The sequence below is a fragment of the Pinus tabuliformis genome, chromosome Q (genome assembly GCF_031772625.1).
Source record: "Pinus tabuliformis cultivar Carrire ecotype Pingquan chromosome Q, CPIR1, whole genome shotgun sequence".
Taxonomy (NCBI): Eukaryota; Viridiplantae; Streptophyta; class Pinopsida; order Pinales; family Pinaceae; genus Pinus; species Pinus tabuliformis.
Window position 1 is genome coordinate 1,086,486,306 of NC_142296.1, and position 22,874 is coordinate 1,086,509,179.

Below are 22,874 nucleotides of genomic sequence, written 5' to 3' on the forward strand. Positions count from 1 at the left end.
GCTGCCATAGACGTTGGCATATAGTTCACAGAGAGCTTCCAGATCTGCAATAGACTCTCGCACAACTCCTCCTACCGATGTCTAGGACTCAAATATGATATTTCAGTATTTCAAAGATTTTGCATAGTGTTCAACAATGTTCGACATAGTGACAGTAGTGCCTAGTAGTTGTCGACAATTGGTGACAACATATTACAGTCATCAAAATTAGGGTTTTGTTTTCAAGCATGATTAGATTTGTTTCCTCAATATAATAGTTTTTTTGCTACACAGATAAAGTTATGGATCATTGCACTCTTTTTTGCTGAATCATTTTATGATGATCTAACTAGAAGAATATTTGCAAGGTTTTCCCCATAGTGGGCTTTTCCGTGGTCTCGGACCAATCCTGGTGTCTCTATGTGTGTGCATGATTTTCTTCTATTATTCTTTTATGTTTCACTACATTGATGATGATGATGATGATGATGATGTTGTTCTTTTTATATAATTGCATATGATGATGAATAATGGTGTAGATCTAAATATTGTAATGAGGATATGGGGTAAACTTAATGTATTAATGATGAAATTCATTTATTAAAGAAAAGAACAATGTATCCCTATAAAAAATTAACTTGGTTTGAGAGCCAATTTTAATAAAATCCATGGAGATCACCCTGATGATAACACCTTTGATGGAAGCAAGAAGAGGATGGTGGAGACCTAAAAGAATTCTAGGGTTTGAAGAAAACCCTAGGACACTTGATTGTTAGGTTTTGATGGATTCTATGAAGTTAGGGTTTGAGAGTAACTGTGGTTTATGGAAATTATATGAGATATGAAACCTAGTATGGTCAATGTGAAGATCCTCAAGCACCTGTGGGAGATTTGATGAAGCCTTAGATGGGATAATCCCTAACAGACCTCGTTGGACAACTAAAGGAAACATTGGTATATGTACCACGGACATTGATGGCTCTTGAAGATTTTTTCAAGAGGGAGAGGATCACCTCTCATTGAATATAAGTATTTCTTGACTTATGATGCTTCTTAGTTTTGTTTAGACCTACGGATCTAATGATTATGTTTATTACTTATACTTCTTGCATATGTATTTGAGTATATGGATGTTTCTAACCTCCTTGATGAGATGTGATAAATGGATCCCTCTCGAGGATCATTTGAGATGTAGGAAAGATGGTTAGAGTTGGAAAAGGTTAAAAATCACTATATGAAAAGAGACAAAGTGCTTCAAGAAGCCTATGTCTAATGAAAAGGTGCATAGGTATTTGAATACCACAAGTATGCATGATATATTGTATTTTAGCTATAACATTAGATAGCTTGGTAAGCTCTAAGGTATGATGATAATGTCTCTTTATTTGATGGATCATACATGAATATGAAAGTGACCTGGATCTATGTTTCTTGTGATGAAATGATGCACTTGGTGTTGAACATTTTGATATTATATGAGGCTATCCACTGTTGATACATTGATATACTTGATGTTTGGCTAACATCTATTTGTCAGATATCTTGATCCTATAAAGAAGGCTAACACCTTGAATCTAGTAAATGATACTCTTGATACTTGTCATGATGGATTTCATATAGAAGTATAGCTCATTGACTCATATACATGAGTTTGTTGAAAATACTTGTGATAAGCATGATGAAAGCATATGGAAAGAGATATTGTCACTCTCATTATTTTGGTAAAGATTTATTGAATGACCATAATTGATCTTATTGATCATGATAAGCTTGGTAACCCTGATGTTAGAGGTATAATTATGAGATTGATATTCTAGATCTCTTCTACCTATGGTCTTGTCTTGATGGCATATAGTTAAACTGAATGTCCTAACCTGATGAAGTGACTCGATAGAAAGTGGTATTTTGTTCATAATCTTTGAGATATGATGTTTCATATATATGTTGCTTTGAGTCTAAAATTTTATGAAAGATTGATGTCTGAGTGCTAATAGCCATGATAGATATATGTTTATGATGTAACGGATTTGCTTTTGATTGAATCTAGTAGAGACAAGTTGATGACATGGATGAAGTTGAAACAAGTAGACTCCTAGTGTTATAGACAATTTTGTGCCTTACAGCAATAAGCATGAATTGTCAATAATCCAAGGGATCCAAAGTTCCCTAAACATGATGTTCCTACCCCTAGAGGAACAAGGTCAGCAAACCAACAGCTCTCAGATCAGTTCTCCACCTGAAAACACTCAAAAACAAGCAATCCTGAAATCAAAGCAGGTGCTCCACTAGGCTTCTGCGCTGAAACACAACTGCTCCATGGTGTACCTGCGTTGCAAAGTAGGTAGAACAAAGCCCACCTGCGTTGGGCGAGTTTGGACATGTGGCACAGTGAGTCATTGCTTTGGAATCTTCCAAAAATGACACTTGGATCAAGTATTTCGCCTTGTGATGAGTCAGAGGCTTTGTTTCTCCAAGTGGAAGCAAGGTTCACCAAGTGGACTCAAGAACTGAAGATCAACTAAAGATTAACTGAAGAGAGAGAGGACACAAGGCAGCTACACATCAGTTGCAAGCTGACTCATCCTTTCTCAATTCATCTATATATTGAGCTCTCTCCTATGAGCTCAGGAGGCTGGAATTTTGTGCAAAGTAATGATATGCTGTTGGTTTCATTCTTGAGTTATTGGGCGATTGTTTGAGAGAGGTGAAGAAGAGCAATTCTTTCTGCTGGGAGGTGTTGCTGGGTTGGAGCCTGCAATGGTTGTAATCCTCTCAGAACCTTTATTTCTTCATTAATAAAAACTATTGAGGTTCTTCTATGTGCTCTTGTTTCAATTATGTATTGTGATGATTGCATGTTTGGTTTACACTAATCCATGAACCAGTTATGATTGCATGCCTCTTGTAGTTTCCTTCTTTGTCATTGTGCAGGATCTCATTGCAGCTGGGCGAGCAGAAGGACAAAGAGCTAGGAGCAAGCGGCCAAAGAGGAGAGTTTGGATTCGACATTAAGCGCAAGGCAACGGTTAGTGCTTTCTCCATCCTCTTTTGCTTTCATAAAGAAGTAAACCTTCAGTAGTTTGTTTTACAGTTGTTGCTAAGGAACTGTCACCCTTAGAGTGGGTTAGGGTCATCCGAGTCGGATACTTTTCCCTACAACAAACTGGTGACTCCACTGGGGATCGTATCCGTTTGATTGTGTTTGTAGTATCTTTGCTATTCATTTCCTGAAGAAAAGAGTACCAAATCGAAAAGCTTTTGACTATATCAAAAGCGAAGTAGAGGGGCTGCTACTCTTGCTCATTGTCTGAGCAGATTCATGATTTGAAGAGCTGATCTACAAAGATCCTTGTAAGCTCTTAGTGATAGCTTTGCACCTTCTAAATCATCCCTTTGATTATGCTTGACTGAATGCTTCTGATTTGAGCAAAAACCGTGCATTTTTGAGAAAATTATGACCCGGAAACTGTGAAAACGCAATTCTCGTTTTCCAAAGCAGGTAGTACACAGGCTACCTGCTTTGCAACGCAGGTCCCGAACTAGCTACCTGCGCTGAGAGCCAGTTTGACTGTGCAGAGCCTGCGTTGGCCCAAATTTGCTTAGTGCATTTGGGGTTTCCTCCTTTCTCTTGCCTGTTTTCACTTAGTTTTGCTGCTAGGTGTCAGTCTTGTGCCTGTTTTGAAACCAATATTACTTGCCATCATTCTGCCTCTGTTATATAATGAAATTGTACTTGTTCTTTGTATTTCTTACTCATTTACAATTTCCCATAGCGAAAAGTAAACTAGTCATGCTTTTGGCCTCTTAGATCTGAACCTGTGTTAGGCGTTTTGCTAGTCTAAAGAGTTAGCTTGTTTGCTGTCCATAGCTGGTTAGTCATTTTACTTTCGTTCGTATGGTTTGATTTCATGTATTTCCAGTGATTAAGCAAGTGAATCTTAAGGTGTCTTTTGATTTTGGACAAACTTGTTTACTTTCGCTTTAAATCGAAATCAAAGTTATATAACCACTTTCTTTTTGTATCCATCCACATTAAGAAAGGGAAAAGAAAATACATGCATTGTGCATTTTGCATTTGAAAAAGTTTGCATGATGATTTAGGAGAAAGTGCATTAGTTTGTGCTGTATGAACTGTGTGAAAAGAATTTGCCTTCTTTCTCTCTCAGTAGTTAAGATTTTCATCAGTCAAAAAGATTTGAAAAAGCTTGCTTCTCATCTTAGGCTGCATTTAGGAATTTGTCATATACATCTCGTGGTGAACCTTGAAAGGCAAACTTTAAAAAGATCAACTTAAAATATACTGAATGAACCTAACAACGCATTTGAAACATAACGCAAACATCTAGAGGTCTAGGTAGAGACGTGTTCCGGCGTCGTTAAACATAGTGACTGTCGATCTCTACGAAGGTGGGTGATTCCTCCTGAGAGTCGGTGGCACTAATATGGACTTGTGCTCCCACGTACCGTCGAGTATATATTGGGATACCCCTATAGGCAATTATCCTTTATCCATAGGAAGCCGTGTCGGCCGCCCTACTGATCGCGATGCAGTGAACACAGCATTCACGAAGATCGACCACCCGTACCGTAAAACGTATTCTGTGGTTTCGCGAAAGGTTTGGCACACCCTCTGCCTAGATCTCCAGAGCAGTTTCTTTTGGCCCTTTTCAAACTCTATAACTGAAAAGGTCCAACCGAGCATTTGTCACTTCGGGCTCGTTAATACATCGAAGGCGACTAGAGTCATCTTTAGCTTTTTCTCGACTCTTAAAACATGAAAAAGCAAAGTTATGTTTAAAAGCGTCTAATAAAATTCATTCAAATCGGAAACACAAATTTTCCCCTTTATATTTTAGTTGATCGAGTAATCCGCAATCGTGGAAGAAAGTCAATTGAATATCCGTCGTTCTCGGAGGCTTGCGAGTCAACCGTCTTTGTCTCCGGAATCGAAAACAATCCGGACAAAGCGAGCTCGTCGAACCAGTTCAAAATCTCCTTTAAAAGTTAGAACAAGCGTTCCAACAACATCTGAGATTCTGGTCACTCCAAACATTTCTGGAAACCCTGCCTCAATAGAAGAAGTTCAATCGCCACAAAGGGACAGTAATGCTGATCCTAGTTTGGGGGCAAATACTCGTATGACTGAACCAGTTCCATCTGTAACCGGTCCAGAGAGTTTTGTTCCTCAAACATCCGTCGCGGTCGATACAACCCCTTCTTCGGCACCATAAATCTTTTACGGACCTGACGGTCTTCCTCTTCCACCTGGTCTGATTGCGATAGAGGAAATTATAGAGGAACCGCAAGTATCCACTCCAATTCAATTTGGAGTAGGGGTCACTCTATTCCCTGCTACAACAGAAGTTTGTCCATCACCAGTGGAAGTTCCTGTAGAATCACTAGGTGATGAATTGGATAGACTAAAAATGACTGAACAACCGTCGACATCTAGGACTGTGTCGAATGACACGGCGACGACAGAATTACCTGCTGCAAATCCAACAATGTTCGCCAGCATACCATCTGTCCCAACTAGCTCGCAGTCGCTAGAAGGAGTCCATCAAGAGACTATCTCGACAGTATGGTCTGTTCCTGTTTGTTCCGGAGTAATGTCTGGTAACTCTCATGGTGAGGCTCATCAAATTGACCCTTTTGGGAATCTAATTAGGCCATCCAGTCCTCCAAGGCAGGCAGTTGCCTTGAGTTCTGGGTTGCTACCGTATGGGGGGCAGTACCCATACGGGAGCTCTCAACCTTATTTAAGTTATGGCGGAATTGCAACGAGTAGTTGGGTACCTGTGCTATCCCAGCCACCGAGAGTTGTATATTCTATGCAACAGTGTGTACCTGTGACAAACATCCCAACTACACCGGCTATTGTGACCGTGTCGCAAGTTCAAACAATGCCTATTGTGTGTCAACCTCAGATTGCTCAGGTTCTCATGCAACAGCCACTTGACCCTGCGACCCAATCACAATCACCTACTGGTGGGACAACACAAGTACAGTTGGGTACGACTACCCCACATCTTGGTCCAATGGTTAGTGTAGCGCAACAACCCATGGTGTCGCAACCGTGGATAATGCAATACCAACAGCCGCAATTCCAACAAGTATACCAAGGTTCTGAACAGCAAATATTTGCGAATACTGGACAACCATATATTCAAAATGGTCAAAATCAACCACTTTATAGTGGCCAAGTCCATCAACCGTATTCATCATACCAACATCAACTCCATTATGCTGGTATGCAAAGACCGACTGTTCAGGCGATTCCATCGTATCCTGGTTACACTTCACCTAACTTGAACCAGCAGTTACCATTCGTGGCAACTTTAGAGTTGCCTGATTTACATCGGTTAACAAACGATCCAATTGCTTACGCCCCTTGGTGGCCAGTGATTCCACACAAACTTCCATCCGACATTCCTAAATTCAATGGAAATCCAGGTGAAGACCCGTCGAATCATGTGATGACATTTCATCTATGGTGTTCGTCGAACACTTTGAATGACGATTCGATAAGGCTTCGCCTCTTTCAGAGGACATTGACAGGTCCAGCGGCAAAATGGTATATAGAATTGCCTAGAGCTTCGTTCGACAATTTTGGCTCCCTTGCCACAACATTCTTGACCCACTTTCAATTACCAATAAGGTATGAAACAGGAACAGAGATATTAACTAACTTCAAACAGACAACCGCGACTCATATATCAGATCATATACATGAGTGGTGACGTCGATGAAGAATGGTTAAAACATACGTTCCTGATCAGCTTTTAGCTGAGTGGTTTATAAAGTCATTACTTCCGGCTATAACGGAAGATGTAGCAAAGGGAGGAGTCGTAACAGAAGAGAAAGTTATCGCTCGTGCACAATACTTGGATTTAGTATATACTCAGTCCGGCACGCTCTATGACAAAATACCAGACGCCCCTAGACCAGAGTTTTCAATCCCTCCTCCTCCTAAATCAAACAGTGACTCTCATGCCGGCGATGGCGTGATTGGCACGGCAAACACAAATCCGAAAAGGACCCATTAAAAGAAGGCCCGTAAGGATTCGAATCAAAATGCGCATGAAGAAGTTCTTGCTTCGGAAGTAAATGCCGTATCGACAGATAGGGGCAAAGAAACCAATCAACCAGGAAGCAAGAAGAATCAAAACAAAGGGAGGAAGAATAAACAAGGTGGGTCATCCCCTAAGAAAAATTCTTCAAACCCTCCTGGGAATAGGAAACGGTTTCCGTGTCACATATGTGACGACGATCATCGGATGGCAGATTGTCCGTACAACGCTGAGTTTAAGAGATTCGTAAAGAATCCGCACACTCCAGCCGTATTAACTGATCCGTTTCCCGACCCAAGTCAGAATCTGGTTGACAGTGGAAATGCTTCCCCATCACAAGTCATGATGTTGTCAAGTTTTAAGCGCCAAGATGATGCTTTAATTTCAACATTAAACAAAAGCCGTGGGAATCCGCAGCCGTTGAATGGCGAAAGAAAAGGTCGACCAGGCAGTTCGACAACAACTTCGACAGAAGTTGAGCCGCCATCCAACACAAGAAGCATTCCATCGATCCATGGAAGCAATCATTCTATCCAATATATCAGAGTAATTTTCCCAAAAAGCCCTTCTTTAATGGGCACTTTTACCCCACCACCGCCAAGTAATCTCGCAGAGTTGGATGCAACGGGATATGAAGCCTTCTATTTTTAATGGATCTAAAAGTTTCGAGGATAGTTCCTTTTTCAAGTCAACCTCGTTTAAAAAATGAAATAAGGAGTAAATGAGGATAGTTCTTTTACGATGTCAACCTCATTAAAAAATGAAATGTCCTCTTAAGGTTTAGAGGATATATGCCTCGTCTGCATTTTTATGCTGGGGGCATCAGGATTGAGCAAGGTTTGAACGTATTCAAGCTCGTTAAAAAATGAACTGCCCCTTAAAGTTTAGGGGGCATGTGCCTCGTCTGCATTATTATGCTGGGGGCATCATCGAGCAGTTTTTGTGCAGAAGTTCATGCTCGTTAAAAAATAAACGTAAATTGTGAGCAATCTTTCCCTAGCAGTTCAAGCTCATCCAGAAAAATGAACCGGTAAACAACCTCGAGAAATGTAACCTTTGAAAGCCATATTAAAAGCCCTTGGTCGTGTTTATATGCCATCACCTCCATCTGTTCATTTGGCCAATCGTTCACCTCCATATGTTTGTTTACCCATTTTGAGGAACAGCTGTGAAGAGTGATTTCACTTAGCCATCCTTGTGACACTGCCGTGATTGGAGAATTCCAACCTGTACCTGGAATCTGCTGCTATCCCTGTTCATCACTCGTTCCTCAAAAGACGAGTCTTCTTTGAGCTCTTTTCACTGACTCGTAAAATATGAAAAGTTTGCCGAGTTTTGGCCTTCCAGCTCGTTAAAGCGACCGGAAAGCTATCCCTCCTCTAGATTTTAATCTTTTTGGACCTGAGGGATTATTGCACAAAAAGATCGAGCGCTTGTTTGTTCGGCTCGTTAAAGCAACCGAAAATTCATCCCTTCTGTATTGTTTTAAAGTTTTTCGGACTTAAGGGATTAGATGACGAAAAAGGAATTTTGGAGTTAACTTTTCGTACCTTTTCAGACTCTCTAAAAATGAAAAGGACCGAGTTTTCCTTGTCGTTAGACTCGTTAAAATGATTAAATAGCGACAAACTTGTCTTTAGACGAGAACGAGTTTCCCTATCACTAGGCTCGTTAAAACATAGCGATGGGCTTGCCCGAAGGGCAGGTTATAGAACAAGCATATGTTATCCTCCTCAAGCTTGACAAAAATAAAGAGGTACTGGTCAGCAATGACTGGGGAAAAATTGGGAGAACCTCACAGTATTAATGGTAGCAAGTCGCTCTTGAACATGACACTTTGTCCTCCGTACCGCATCGGGTTGGGTTGTTTCATTCACCGGTCGCAGAACCATGGTCCTCGCCACACCGTCCACAATTGGGGTAATGCTACCAATCCATCACATCAGTGTCGTTATATGTTCAAGAGATGTGGTTCTGTAAAGAGTCAACCGTGTTCCACCCACTGCCATACATTATCCTTCATCCACTTCATGACTGCCACCCTGAATCATACATCACAGTTTGTTTTCACCTCATCATAATCACTAGCTCCGTTCCGTGTCACTGATGTGGGATTCATTAAGGCCCTCCTTTGACGGATCGCTCCTTGTCGACATCATCTCATTATCCAAGGAGTTGATCTAGGAACACCCCCCTCAGTACTTTGAAGCTTGCTTGCCTCAATGGCAAGTTTCTCACTTCCGGCGACAGGTATACATCAATGACCTTCGACCAGAAGATTTTGCATGGTGGTCGACGCCAAGTCCTTTATTCCCACCATGCAGATTGTACTGCCGTACCTTGAGGGTCATCATCCTTATCGGTGATTCCTCTTGCGCTTGTTAACGGTTTACATCATTGACCGGTAATCAAGCGATGTCTTTCCATGTTCGACTTCAAGAAATTCTCACATGGATCGACTTGTACATCGAGTGAAGATCGGAAGAGACTGAAGACCCCGGATCTAGTTTCATCCATCCGGGCTGCGATATATATTCAGGACATAAAGACATTTGATATGTACATCATTGCAACAGATGATCATCCTTTTCAAAGGATGATAAATTCGGCAGAGAATTATCAGTCTAGCATCAGACGATCGTCTGTTCTATGTACCAAAATGTATTTATAAAGCTGAGCATGGGAATGCCCGCCTCAGCTAGATCATGAAAAATGTATGAAAAATAATGTATTGTATTGTATCTTATTACAGGACACTTCTCAGCAGATTGAATGAACTTCGGATCCTCTCAATAAAGCATTTCACCCGATAAACGACCTCATACTTTAGGGGGCATCTGTTATAGACAATTTTGTGCCTTACAGCAATAAGCATGAATTGTCAATAATCCAAGGGATCCAAAGTTCCCTAAACATGATGTTCCTACCCCTAGAGGAACAAGGTCAGCAAACCAACAGCTCTCAGATCAGTTCTCCACCTGAAAACACTCAAAAACAAGCAATCCTGAAATCAAAGCAGGTGCTCCACTAGGCTTCTGCGCTGAAACACAACTGCTCCATGGTGTACCTGCGTTGCAAAGCAGGTAGAACAAAGCCCACCTGCGTTGGGCAAGTTTGGACATGTGGCACAGTGAGTCATTGCTTTGGAATCTTCCAAAAATGACACTTGGATCAGGTATTTCGCCTTGTGATGAGTCAGAGGCTTTGTTTCTCCAAGTGGAAGCAAGGTTCACCAAGTGGACTCAAGAACTGAAGATCAACTAAAGATTAACTAAAGAGAGAGAGGACACAAGGCAGCTACACATCAGTTGCAAGCTGACTCATCCTTTCTCAATTCATCTATATATTGAGCTCTCTCCTATGAGCTCAGGAGGCTGGAATTTTGTGCAAAGTAATGATATGCTGTTGGTTTCATTCTTGAGTTATTGGGTGATTGTTTGAGAGAGGTGAAGAAGAGCAATTCTTTCTGCTGGGAGGTGTTGCTGGGTTGGAGCCTGCAATGGTTGTAATCCTCTCAGAACCTTTATTTCTTCATTAATAAAAACTATTGAGGTTCTTCTATGTGCTCTTGTTTCAATTATGTATTGTGATGAATGCATGTTTGGTTTACACTAATCCATGAACCAGTTATGATTGCATGCCTCTTGTAGTTTCCTTCTTTGTCATTGTGCGGGATCTCATTGCAGCTGGGCGAGCAGAAGGACAAAGAGCTAGGAGCAAGCGGCCAAAGAGGAGAGTTTGGATTCGACATTAAGCGCAAGGCAACGGTTAGTGCTTTCTCCATCCTCTTTTGCTTTCATAAAGAAGTAAACCTTCGGTAGTTTGTTTTACAGTTGTTGCTAAGGAACTGTCACCCTTAGAGTGGGTTAGGGTCATCCGAGTCGGATACTTTTCCCTACAACACCTAGTTAGAGGGAGAATCTCTTCTCAAGGCTCTTACTCATATTACTATTTTCATGATGTGTTGCTGAAATATGGTTTGTTTTCATATGATAGACATGATCTACAACAGAGTCTCAAATCTAAAGCTCGTACATAAATTAGGGTTTTTTCCCTAGACACATTCATAGAACTAGGAGATCTCTTCCCTGGATGCACGCATGCTAAGGCCTAGAGAGTGTCTAGGAAGCTAAATATGCTCCCATGCTAACCTGAAGGCAACTTCCTAGGGTTTGAATTTAGTTAACCATCATCCAAATATTTCTGAAGTTGTCTGAACTGTGAATGAAGATGTTTGTAACATATCCTCCCACTATAATCTGATTTCTGAAGTTGTTGGGTTACATTTATAATCACATAAGAATGAAGTATCTTGGATGAAATTAGATGTTCACCTAGAAGATGTTAGTACCACATATGTGTTTCAGATAATATCAAGATCTGGAAGTAGGAAAATCTTGTATGTCTACCATAACATGAACATGTAGATTGAACTTGTATTTGCAGGTGACTGAGACATACATATAGATATGTCATTATGTTTGTGCTACAAGAGGTTGGCATGATTCGGCTGATTGATATAGATGAACATTGTTTTGTCATGATGCTTGACAATAAATTTGAATTGATGATTGAGATATGTTTTGACTATAAATCTCTCTACGATAGCGAATTTGGACTTGACCTAATGTCCAATGATATAATTTGATGATTGTTGATTTTCCCTAATGTCTATGCTATGTTGGAATAATGACTTATGTGGGTATTCAAAAAAATTATTTTGTTTCGGCGTCCTCGTTTCTAGCACAATGGTTGAGGTACTAATAGTTGTGATTCAACATGAAATTGAAACTTATGTGACTCATCCTTGGTGTAAGAATTTTCACCTAGTGTCAGAAATGACTTATATTGTGATTATGAGAATGACTTGATAAATTTCATATTAATATTGCATGGTTGATGACAACTTGTTGTCATAATAATAAATGAAGTTGATACTTGATATGTGCTCTATCTGTCTCCTGGTTGAAAGTATTGATACTATAATAATAATGACTTTGATAATGGTCGTGATTTCACTTCTAAACTCTGATGACCTAACTTTGTTGTTGTGATGGTACAACATTTATTTATGTAAGGCTAACTATGTTGGCTTAGTAAGGCATTACGCTTAGAGAATTGCATGAAGCAATCTCCCCAATACAGATATACTTATATTTGACAGTTATCTGATGAAGTGAGGATGATGAGTTCCAAGGTATAGATTTGATATTAATTATGGCTTTGGTTTTACATACCGATGGTCTAATTTTGATAGGTGACGAGCCTCTGATGATCTACATCAGAGGGAGATAGCTTCTAAATCTTGAAATGATGTATCATGGCATGATGTATTGATTTGTGGATTTTGGGAAAGAAATTCCATATTACATAACTATTTGAAAATTTTCTTGAATAATGGAAATGAAAATCCTTGGATACTCTAATTTGAAGTTCAGGATGTTGAACTGGACATGGAATCTAACAGTTTTTTTAAGCATTGATGTTCTGTTTTGAACATCCATTTGTATATATATCTAATGTGCATAGAACATGAGTGAGACGCTTCATTCACATAGAGGTACCACCAAGAATCCTTTGAAATATCCACATGAGATATTCTATTTTTGAGGCTAATATATTTTTCCTATGATATGTGATTGCATGGATGCATTGTTATTGATAGAGAATATTGTTAAGCACATTTGAATGTTTCTTTAGTATGCTATATGCCATGATATCTTGGATGAGAGGTCCATAGTAGGATTGAGGATGAGTATGATTTTACTAGCATGGCTAGCTATAAGGCAGGATGAAGAAAATCCTTAGAGAGTTGTCTGAGCATGATCTGGATATGACATGGATAAATTGTCATGACAGAGAATGGGATCTAATTGGAAAAAAGTCCGATATTTATAGTTGGGACCGAGACACTCTCACATATTGAGACAGTGAAGTTGTTCAAAACAAACTTAGGCTTGTGGTTGTCACCTCCTTGAGAGGGAGGATGATTCTGGGATCCTTTTGTGATTTGTATGATTATTTATGTTCCGACATGATATTTGATTTGATGTCATGCATGAACAGGAAACACTTTCTTTTGAAACAAGTTGATACCATATTTGAGTATGATGAGAGTAGCGTTGATCAAGAACACTGAACCAACTCTTCCTCCTTGTCTGAGCTCCTAGGGTGAGGAATTGAGAAGGAGGGCTTCTGGGGTTAAGGGAACTCTGGACAATAGGGATGACCCATATCTATTACCCACAGGGTTTAATATGATTCTCCCTTATCTTCATAAGGTTAGAAAATGTTTCTCCCCTATTTGGTATTTTTAAAGTATACCCCAGTTGGCATCATACCCACAAGCTGGGCTTGTCAAGAATACCACTTCTCATTTGGTCAACGAGTTGAGAGTGTACTTGGGGTTTACAACCTAGGTCGATTATGATGTAGGTGTTCTACCAAATGACTATTCAAGGTCATCAATGGGAAAATCAGTAAGAAATAGGATGGGTTGAGATAACCCTATGTGCTTCCAGGTTGAGATTGAGCTCTCTGATGAGACTCCAGGGTCACGTTGTGATCCCCTGTGTGTTTGGATATCAGCCATGAGACTCTGGGTCGAGATGTGTTTCCCAATGTGGTTCCAGGTTTGGATATGCTCCTTGAATATATGCTCTCTGATGACAATTGATGATGATATTCTAGGTAGTAGCCTATTGGAAGAGATTCCAAGTGGCAGCCTGATGGGTAGAGGGTGGTAGCTTTAGCTCCCCTCTGGTAACAAATTATTCTTCTTCTATTTTTGAGAATGCTCATCGTACAAGGAGCAACGATTAAGATATAAGTAGGATAAGTACGAGAGATCGAGATGTACATTGATGATATGTGATGATGATATACTTGATGTGTTCATGGCATGATGGCTACATGACATAGATGATCAGGGATGATATATGATGACACTTGAATACTCCATAATGCATATTGATTGATGGACATACTTTGGCAAGTGGAATTCTCCCTAGTTGAGAGGGAGAGTTAATTTTTGCAACTATGGTCTGTTGATGCCTCGAAAATCGTTGCATCAACATCTGGGAATAACCACCCGGTCCGGACCTTAATACAGCTCCATTTCCATTTGGGATGGTGGCTCCGACTGGATATAATGGGACCAGTTTCCCAGTAATGAATAAAAAGGGATGGATGAGTGATTGGGTTTCTAATAAGTGATAATGAATGGATGACTTAATCTAAAAGCAAAAATACAAATGAATATTCTATCCCAAGAAGCTTCTATTCTTAAGTGCAACGTTTGATGATCTCTGTTCATCAATAGGCATATAGATGACTCTATTCAATAAAAATAGACATTCATTCATATAATAATTGCTTTGTTCAAATAGTTGAACAAAGTGATTAATAAAACATTGTTACACTTATCTTTTTATATTACTGATACATGTATGATTAGAAGAAAAGCACACTGTAAAAACCCAATAGTGGAAAGTATAAAGAATGTTGTAAAAACACATGCATATAATCAATAATAGCAAGAATGATCAAATAACAATTCACATAAAAAGAATCAATTCAGACATAGATAGTAGTACCACATGAGCTGCAAATCATTCCCAACATCAATCGCAATTCAAATTCCTTCTTCTGTCTCAGAAATACTTTTAAATAAAGGCAGTAGTGCACCTCCACATAAAAGCTTCATTATCAAAATTGGAATAATTGGCCCAGTCTTTATAAAAAATATACCTGAAGTACAGTAGTGCAACTTTAGGTTTAAATCATATAAAAAAACTTACGACTCTTTCTAAATACATGAAAGGGTCTATAAATACTTAATTCAACTAACTAACTACAAAATTAAAATGCTACTAAATTGGTACAACTTGATCTTGAATATCTCCCCCATAGCAATCTGGTAGTCAGCAGCATGATTCATCACTCTGGTTGTTTGCCTTTCGATCTCAGTTGGCATATCGCTAGCATCGGTTCCACTTCTTGAGGGCGGCTGAGACGAGAATTGAGTTGAGTAGCATAGGTGGCATCGTGTATATCGGGAATGATACACTCGATTGCATCTGTTAGGCACTTGAGGGCGACTCTCTGGCTGTATGGTTTTACTAGGAACAACCAATAGGTGTCCCAAGTTAAACTTTTAATACCTGTGATCAATCTCCCATTATTTTCCAGCTCTTTATAAGATGATTGCTCCAATGTTTTGGCTGATAGTAATTTACCTGGTGTACACTGAGAGATCATATTAGATAAATGGAGAGTATCATTAATTAATTCAATCAAATTACTAGTGGATAATTTGCATCTAGAAACTGCTCTCTCTGCCTTCATCAATTGGGACTGCCACTTCATAAATAAAATTTCTTTATGGGATTCTAGGATTTTAGGAAAATTTGCTGCCCGTCCCTCATTAGTGTCCTGCCAGTTAAGAAAATTTGTCAAGGTCTCATCGGCCTGCTCTGAGTCTTGTCTAGCATCGACTGATTTATCAATTATTGATGCTATTATGTCACACAGGGGTTCAAATTGAGCAATTTTATGACATAATAATCTTATTTGTGTTACCAGTGCCTTATTAATCTGTAGTGCTTCTGCTCTGAAATCAGCAGGCTGCGGAAGACTCTTGAACTTCTCTATTTGACCTGATAATTGAGAAATTTGGTCATCTTTTGTCTTTACCATCTGTTCATTCATTGTTTTCAATTTTGCTAATGCCTCCGATAGTTCTTTTTTCTTTTGAATCGCAATCGAATTGATCCTTTGTTTCTCTTCATGCAATTGCTTGTTAAATTGGTTATTTAACTGTTGTTGCATGGACAATTGTTGTTCTAATTGTTCTACTTTCTGCTGTGCCTTCGATAGCTGTGCTTGTAACGAAGCAATTGCCTGGTCTTTTTCTTTTAACAAATTACTCACTTCCGATGCCTTGTCCATGGTGGCCGTCGAATAGGCTCCAGCATATTGGGACAATTTTGTTAGGTCATCAGAAGGATCAAACTCCTCCTTCCAAACTACGTTGGTTGTCACTGTTTGTTCAGGGAACAGGGAAGGTTGATCAATCCTTCTCCTTTTCCGCTGTCACTTTACTACGGCCCTGTGCTTTGGGCTGTAAAAGACATCCAATGGAGGTATATCCTCCACTTGCAAAATGATTTGATCCGAAGGATCTTTGGGAATTATTTCTATGTCTGTAGTAGGGGGTAGACCGTTGGTTCCTTTGCTTGGAACCTCTTTTTATGTTTTATCCTGTGTCTCAGCCGCTTTGGATGTATCGGCTTCTCTTGAGCTTTCTAGATTTCTTATGATTGAATCGAATTGCTACCATTCCTGGAGCAACCTTGGGTCAATCTGGGTATCGACATTCACATCCTTGCTGCTCTGCTCCTGCTGCCTTTTCTGTTCCTCTTCACATATTCTCTCTTGTTCTTTCCTCTGTGCTTCCTCCTGTTCTTTCCTCTGGAGTTCCTCCTGCTCTCTTGTTTGGACTTCTCCAAAAATTTCTGATGTAGCAGGAGGTTCATTGGTAAGTCGCTGTTCAGGCTCACTTGACTGTGTCATTGGGGCAGTGGCTAACAAATCTAGAGGCAGAGTTTGCAACCTCTACTCTCTAAGTTTGTTAAATTCGACTAACCTGTCATCGTGATATCCCATTTTAGCTAGTGCTTTAATCTGAAATAATGACTCGGCCCAGGAGAATAGGTCCTCAAATCATCTTCTTGATGTTCATATTTAGTGAGTTTTGCCTATTCTAGTGCATTATAGACGACTTTGTTTGGATCAAATCGTCTGTTAGGAAGAGCGGCAAGATGTAGTGTATTTATCTTTTCTGCTTCTTTCTCTGCATGCTTGTAGTCATGCAGAGTGTAAACGCCACACCTTAGAGGAAAAGGAGGCCAGACTTGCTTCTTTTTATTCCTCAGAGTCTTTGTAACTCCTTCGGATGTAAGCTGATATGCTATTTCTCGAGCCAATAGTTTGTCGGGTATATACAAGGGGAGGACGTGAGGCCTGGCATGACTGCCAAAAACTCTTACATATGTAAATTTTTCTTCTCCAAACCAGGTTCCTACGGCTATCAAGTCAATCTGTGCTTGTGAGGAAATCTTAGGAGCAGGTTTGTCAAAAATTGCATAGTAAATGGGTAACATAAATCCATTGCAAACTTGATATAGGTGGTGTTTATAATGGGCTTTCCACAACTTCTGGTGATAGATATGAATGGGCATGGGGTCCTGTGGAGTCCATCTCCACCCCAGCACAGGAAATTCGGAGTTAAAATAGAGAGTATCTAAGATGTAGACACTAAAGTAAAATGGAGGAATGAACCTTTCAGTAACGCGCGATTTGTTTCTGAACTCAAGAATAGCTGTTGCTAACTTATCAGATAATATATTCCCCCAATCCATTATTTCGCTATTACATGCTGCTTCCATTAAAGGTACCATCTCTATGGATAAGTTTGAGGAATCATGCAACCCCCAAACTATACACATCATCGCTCCAGCATAACAATAAGGAGAACACAAGGAACCGACATAGTACTTACCCGAGGACTCATGCTTGTGTTTTGCTGGGTTTTGTCTCCATTCCCGTATAGGTGCTGATTCAATTTCATTTTCATCTCTGAACTTCTCCAGGAATGCTTTGTTATACTTCTTCTCTGGTTCGGGCAAATGGTACATTTGTCTCAAATCATCGGGTTGAAATGAACCGAATACTCTCCCATCGATAGTGAAAAATGTTCTATTTGTAATTGGAATTTCCTCAACCGTCCATCTTACCACATCTGTGTATGGAAGATTTTGCTCTCGAGCCGCTATCCGGTGTAGGTAAGAATCAGCCAAATCCTTTAGGGTTGCCTCGGACTTTCGGGTTGAGTCTGCTGTAGCTTTTACTGATGTTTCCTGAGGCTCTTCGGCATCAACCAGATTATAGATGCTCTGCCAAGTAGTATTACCAAGACCAAGACATGTGGTGTCTGAGATTAATCCTTTTTTACTTGGTCCCGGATCGGCAGTGCGTTGTCCTGTTACTACGGAAGCTGAAGCTGTTCCAACTTTCTTAGACTTCTTCACCATTTGGCCTAAATTTGCTGCTTCGGAAGAGCTCTGCACATGATATAAAATGAACGTAATGTGGAGAATAGGTGGCGCAAACCAAATATGAAAGAGTTATATCAATCAATGAATAATGGAGGATTAACATAAGGTGGCCGCAGATACAATATCTGAAGAGATTTTGGCATTACTGCTCCATTAATTGGCCATTTAAACCTGTCAATCATTTAAATTCTCATCATATCGTTTATTGGCCGAATAATTCATTTAAGCGTGGCTTTGATGTTTTGGCGGTTGGGCGTAAGTGAATCACTATCGGGAAGAGAAAGGCTTTTAATAATAATTAAACATAATATACCCAAGCCTTATCAATCCTTTTTGAAAGTCACGCTTAGCTTTATCGCAACCGGGGATCAGAGGAATGCTTAAGTTGTTATATTGGTGTTATTACCGGATCCCCGATCGCCGATAACGATATCGCCAATTCGCATCGGGAGTTTTTAGAAGAGGGTTTTTAGTTGCATGCGTGTTACATTCTCCGATCGCCGATAGCGATATCGCATCGGAGCAAAGAGAGGGACCTTTTGTTATGATTGCTTACCTTCCCGATATCCGATAGTTATTCGCGCTTGTCGCATCGGGGAAAAACGATGGGTCTTTTGTTATGCATCCTTTGTTATTGCGATATACGATCTTGCGATCGCTTTATTGCAATAATAAAGAATTATTCATTTTTTATTTTAAGACCGATTATATTATTGTCTCGAAAGGTTTATAATGTTTTTTTTCTTTTCGGACCTTTTGAGGAATGATAAGTTGACACCAATTTAATCTAAAAGGGACCCATTTCATATTATAGTTTTGAAAGTAAAATTTTATGAAATGGGGGGTTGTTGTACAGCACAACAATTGGCGATTCGCTGGGAGAAACAATTATCTCTGAGAAATATTGAAATACTTAGAATTTCTTTGAATAGAAATCTTATCAAAGAGGAAAATTCTAATATAACTAGGTATACATACATTCTGAATATAATAAGAGCTATTTTTGCTAATTTCTTCTCTTGTTAAAGTTAGATGCATTCTAAGTTTTAAATTGGCCTCTATTGGTTGATAATGATAAAACAAAAAACCTTTCCAACTTAGCCTTTTTAATTGCCTCCTTTGTCATAGGTAGAGCCTCTGCTGCCAGCAAACGTTCATAGTTTCGATAGGGATACCTTTTAACCATTTGACTATCCATTATCCCATCCATTTGAGAATATGATTAAAAGAATGAATTCCAAAATATGCTTTCATATTTTGTATTTCTTTTTTCCTTTTCTATTATTTTGTAAGATAAAAAGCCATTGTCCTAGTTTGGTGGCCATCTTTTTGACAATTCCATTCACTGGTTGTAATCTAACCGAACAAGCTAGCTCGTGATGAGAGCCCTTGTCTTATGATTATAAGCCATTACCATGTTTTGGTATGCAATGTTGGTAATGTCGGTTAAACTATTTCCCAATGATCATGGTAAGTAGGCTTGTAATAAGACCCCTTATCTTTTATATCAAATATTTTAGAATTACACTCTGAGTAATCATAAACTTGGATGCATGGGATGGACAATTTTCTCCTTAAGAGAGAATGGATGACAGGGTAAGAGTTGAAGATGCTAGATTGAATTAGTTTCTGTTTTGATATTGATAACCTTTTTGTGGCCAGTTTGAAAACCATAAAATGATTTACAGTACTTCTAAATCTTGAGAAGATTTTACAAAAATGAAATGGGGTTTCAGAATGTGAATATACCTAATTTCCTAGTAATTGTCCCTTTTGTTTAAGGCTTCTATTTAAAAAGTAAATATTAAAACTACTTCTTTTGAGCAACTTTTCAATATAGCAAAGGCCAATGGAAGATATCTTACAACTTTATTTCCTATGGTCCTACAAACTACAAATTCTACTGAACTTAAAAAAAAAGGAGAAGGGGTTACATCCTTAATTGAAGAATTTCTTTAAGATGAGGCCATTAACAGGAAGAGAATCTCTCTTTCCTGATAAATCTTGTAATATGAATGTCGAATGGCCTATCTTCTCGTAGATCTGAAGTTTTCCAAGCCACATCTTCTGGAACTTGGTGTGTTTTCCTTTATCCTCATGGGCTTTGTCCCATTTTAGAACTAGATCACCAACCTGTAACTGTTTTGAACTGGATGAATTTGAATCAAAAGATGACTTGATAATTTGCTGATGTTTTTCATGAGTAATTTTGGCCTTTTCTCTTTCTTCTTCTAATTTTAAGATTTGATCATGTCTAAGTTGAATAGAAGAAGAGGGGCTTTCTTCAATAAAATGAACTAGGGTTAGAGAAGGAAGCACTAGATTGGTTGGTAGCACTGCTTCTTTCCCATATACAAGGTTGAATGGAGAAGTACCTATGGAAGCCTTTTGCATTATTCTATCAGCCCATAGTGCGAATATTAAAGATTTGTGCCAGTTTTTATGATTCTGTTCAATAGTTTGCTTAATAATTTTAACTAGATTTTTATTGGTAGACTCTGCTAAACCATTACCCTGAGGATAGTAATTTGCAGAATATTTCAATTTAAATCCTCTTTTAATAGTGAAGTCAAACATAGCATTTCCAAAGAAATAAAATGCATTATCAAAAACAAGAGCATTTGGGACACCAAACCTGGTAATGATGAATTGATCTATAAACTCTATAATTACTTCAGAGTTTGTTGTCTTTAAAGGAATTGCTTCAACCCACTTAGTAAAGTAATAAGTAGCAGTAAGGATATACTTATGTTGTTTGGAGAACTGTGGAGTTATTTCCCTAATGATATCTAATCCCCATTGCTCGAAAGGTTTATCAATGTCGACTGGTTGCAACGGGAAAGCTGGTTTTCTTTGTCTTCCACTGGAGATTTGACAACTTTGGCATTTCCTTACATATTCTTGAGTATCTCTAAATAGGGTTGGCCAATAATATCAAGCATGAATGATTTTGTGGGCTGTTGTGTCAGCTCCAAAATGTCCTCCTGCTGGTCCATCATGTAGTCCCTACAAAACCTTTTGTGCTTCAGGTTTTTCTAGGCATCTTAATAAAATTGAATCATAATTTTGCCTAAAAAGTACATCATCAATGATTATGAAGTTTTTTGCTTTTAATCTAATGGCCCGTTTGTTTTTTTAATAAAGGTTAGGAGGTGCATATCCATTTTTCAAATAAAAGATCAAGTCTGCATATTGCGATTCATAATCAGTGATACTTATTTGGTTGATTTCTTCAATATGTTCGGTATCACCTGGTTCTTGAATGTTGGATGCTCCCGCTAATAACCTGCAAAAACCTTGGCCTCTAACAATCTTTGCTGGCTTGATTTCCAAGTCATATTCTTGAAGTGCTATAACCCAGTTTGCCCTTTTTTCACCTAATTCCCTTTGGATTAGTAATTTCCTTACTGCAGGAAAAGCACTATGACTTTTGTATGGGCTTTTAAAAGGAAGGGTCTGTAATGTTTGACAGCTTTATACACAACAAAGGCTTGTTTTTCAACTTCGGAATAATTTAGTTCAGCACCCTGCAGATTTGAACTATAAAATGAAATCGGTGCTTCCAAGTTGTGATCATTAATCTGAGTGAGTACTTCTGCATAAGATGAATCAGACGCGATAGTGTACAATGTGAAATGATTAGAAAAATTAGGAGTGTTTAAAGTGGGGGCATTGATTATTGATTGTTTGATTGAATCAAATGCTTCCTCTTCTGCAGATCCCCATCTAAACACTGAATTTTTCTTAATCATAGTTTGTAATGGTAAAATGATGTGGGAAAAATCGGGAACAAATCTCTTGACAAAGTTAATTTGACCTAAAAATGACTGCATGGATTTTTTGTTATGAGGAAATGGAATTTCAGAAATTTCTTTAATCCTATTCGGATCAATATAAATACCATCTTTAGAAGATAAAGCCCAAGAGATTTCCTTGATTAAGAGCAAAGAAGGATTTTTTGGGATTGAGTGAAATACCATACCTTCTGCAGCGTTCAAATATTTGATTCAAGTCATGTAAATGGTTGGATCTCTTCTTGGAAAATATAGTAATATCATCTAAATAGACAACTACTGTTTTGTTGATCAATCCTTTGAAAGCTATATCCATTGCTCTTTGGAATGTATCTCCTACGTTAATATGTCCAAAAGGCATTTTTTGAAAAGCGTAGGTTCCCCATTTTGTTCTGAAGGTAGTTTTGAGTCTGTCATCAGGATGGACCAAAATTTGGTTATATCCTGAAAAGCCATCTAAAAATGACATTAACTCAGAACCTGCTACTGAATGGAGTATCTGCTCCATGGTAGGTAATGGGAAATTATCTTTTCGGCTTGCCTTATTCAGATTTCTGAAATCTATACAAATCTTGATATCGCCTTTTTTCTTCCTAACAGGCACCATATTTGGTTGAAGGGAAAGTACCCCTAGAGTCCTTTGGGCTGAGACTCTACCAGACTGAAAATTGCTTATACAAAGAAACACACACACACAGCCATCTTTTTTACTTTTAAGCAAATTCTAATGTTTTAGGGTACATACCTAAGGTCCTACGTCCGAGAAGACCGTTAGGGTGCAAACCCTTCTTGGAGTTCCCTTCTTCTTTCTCTGACCTGCAAGACAAACAAATCAAAGAACTCAACAGTACATGTATAGAAGTTTATGTATAAATCATCTTTATGCTATAAAGTTAGTTATAAATAATCTTTAA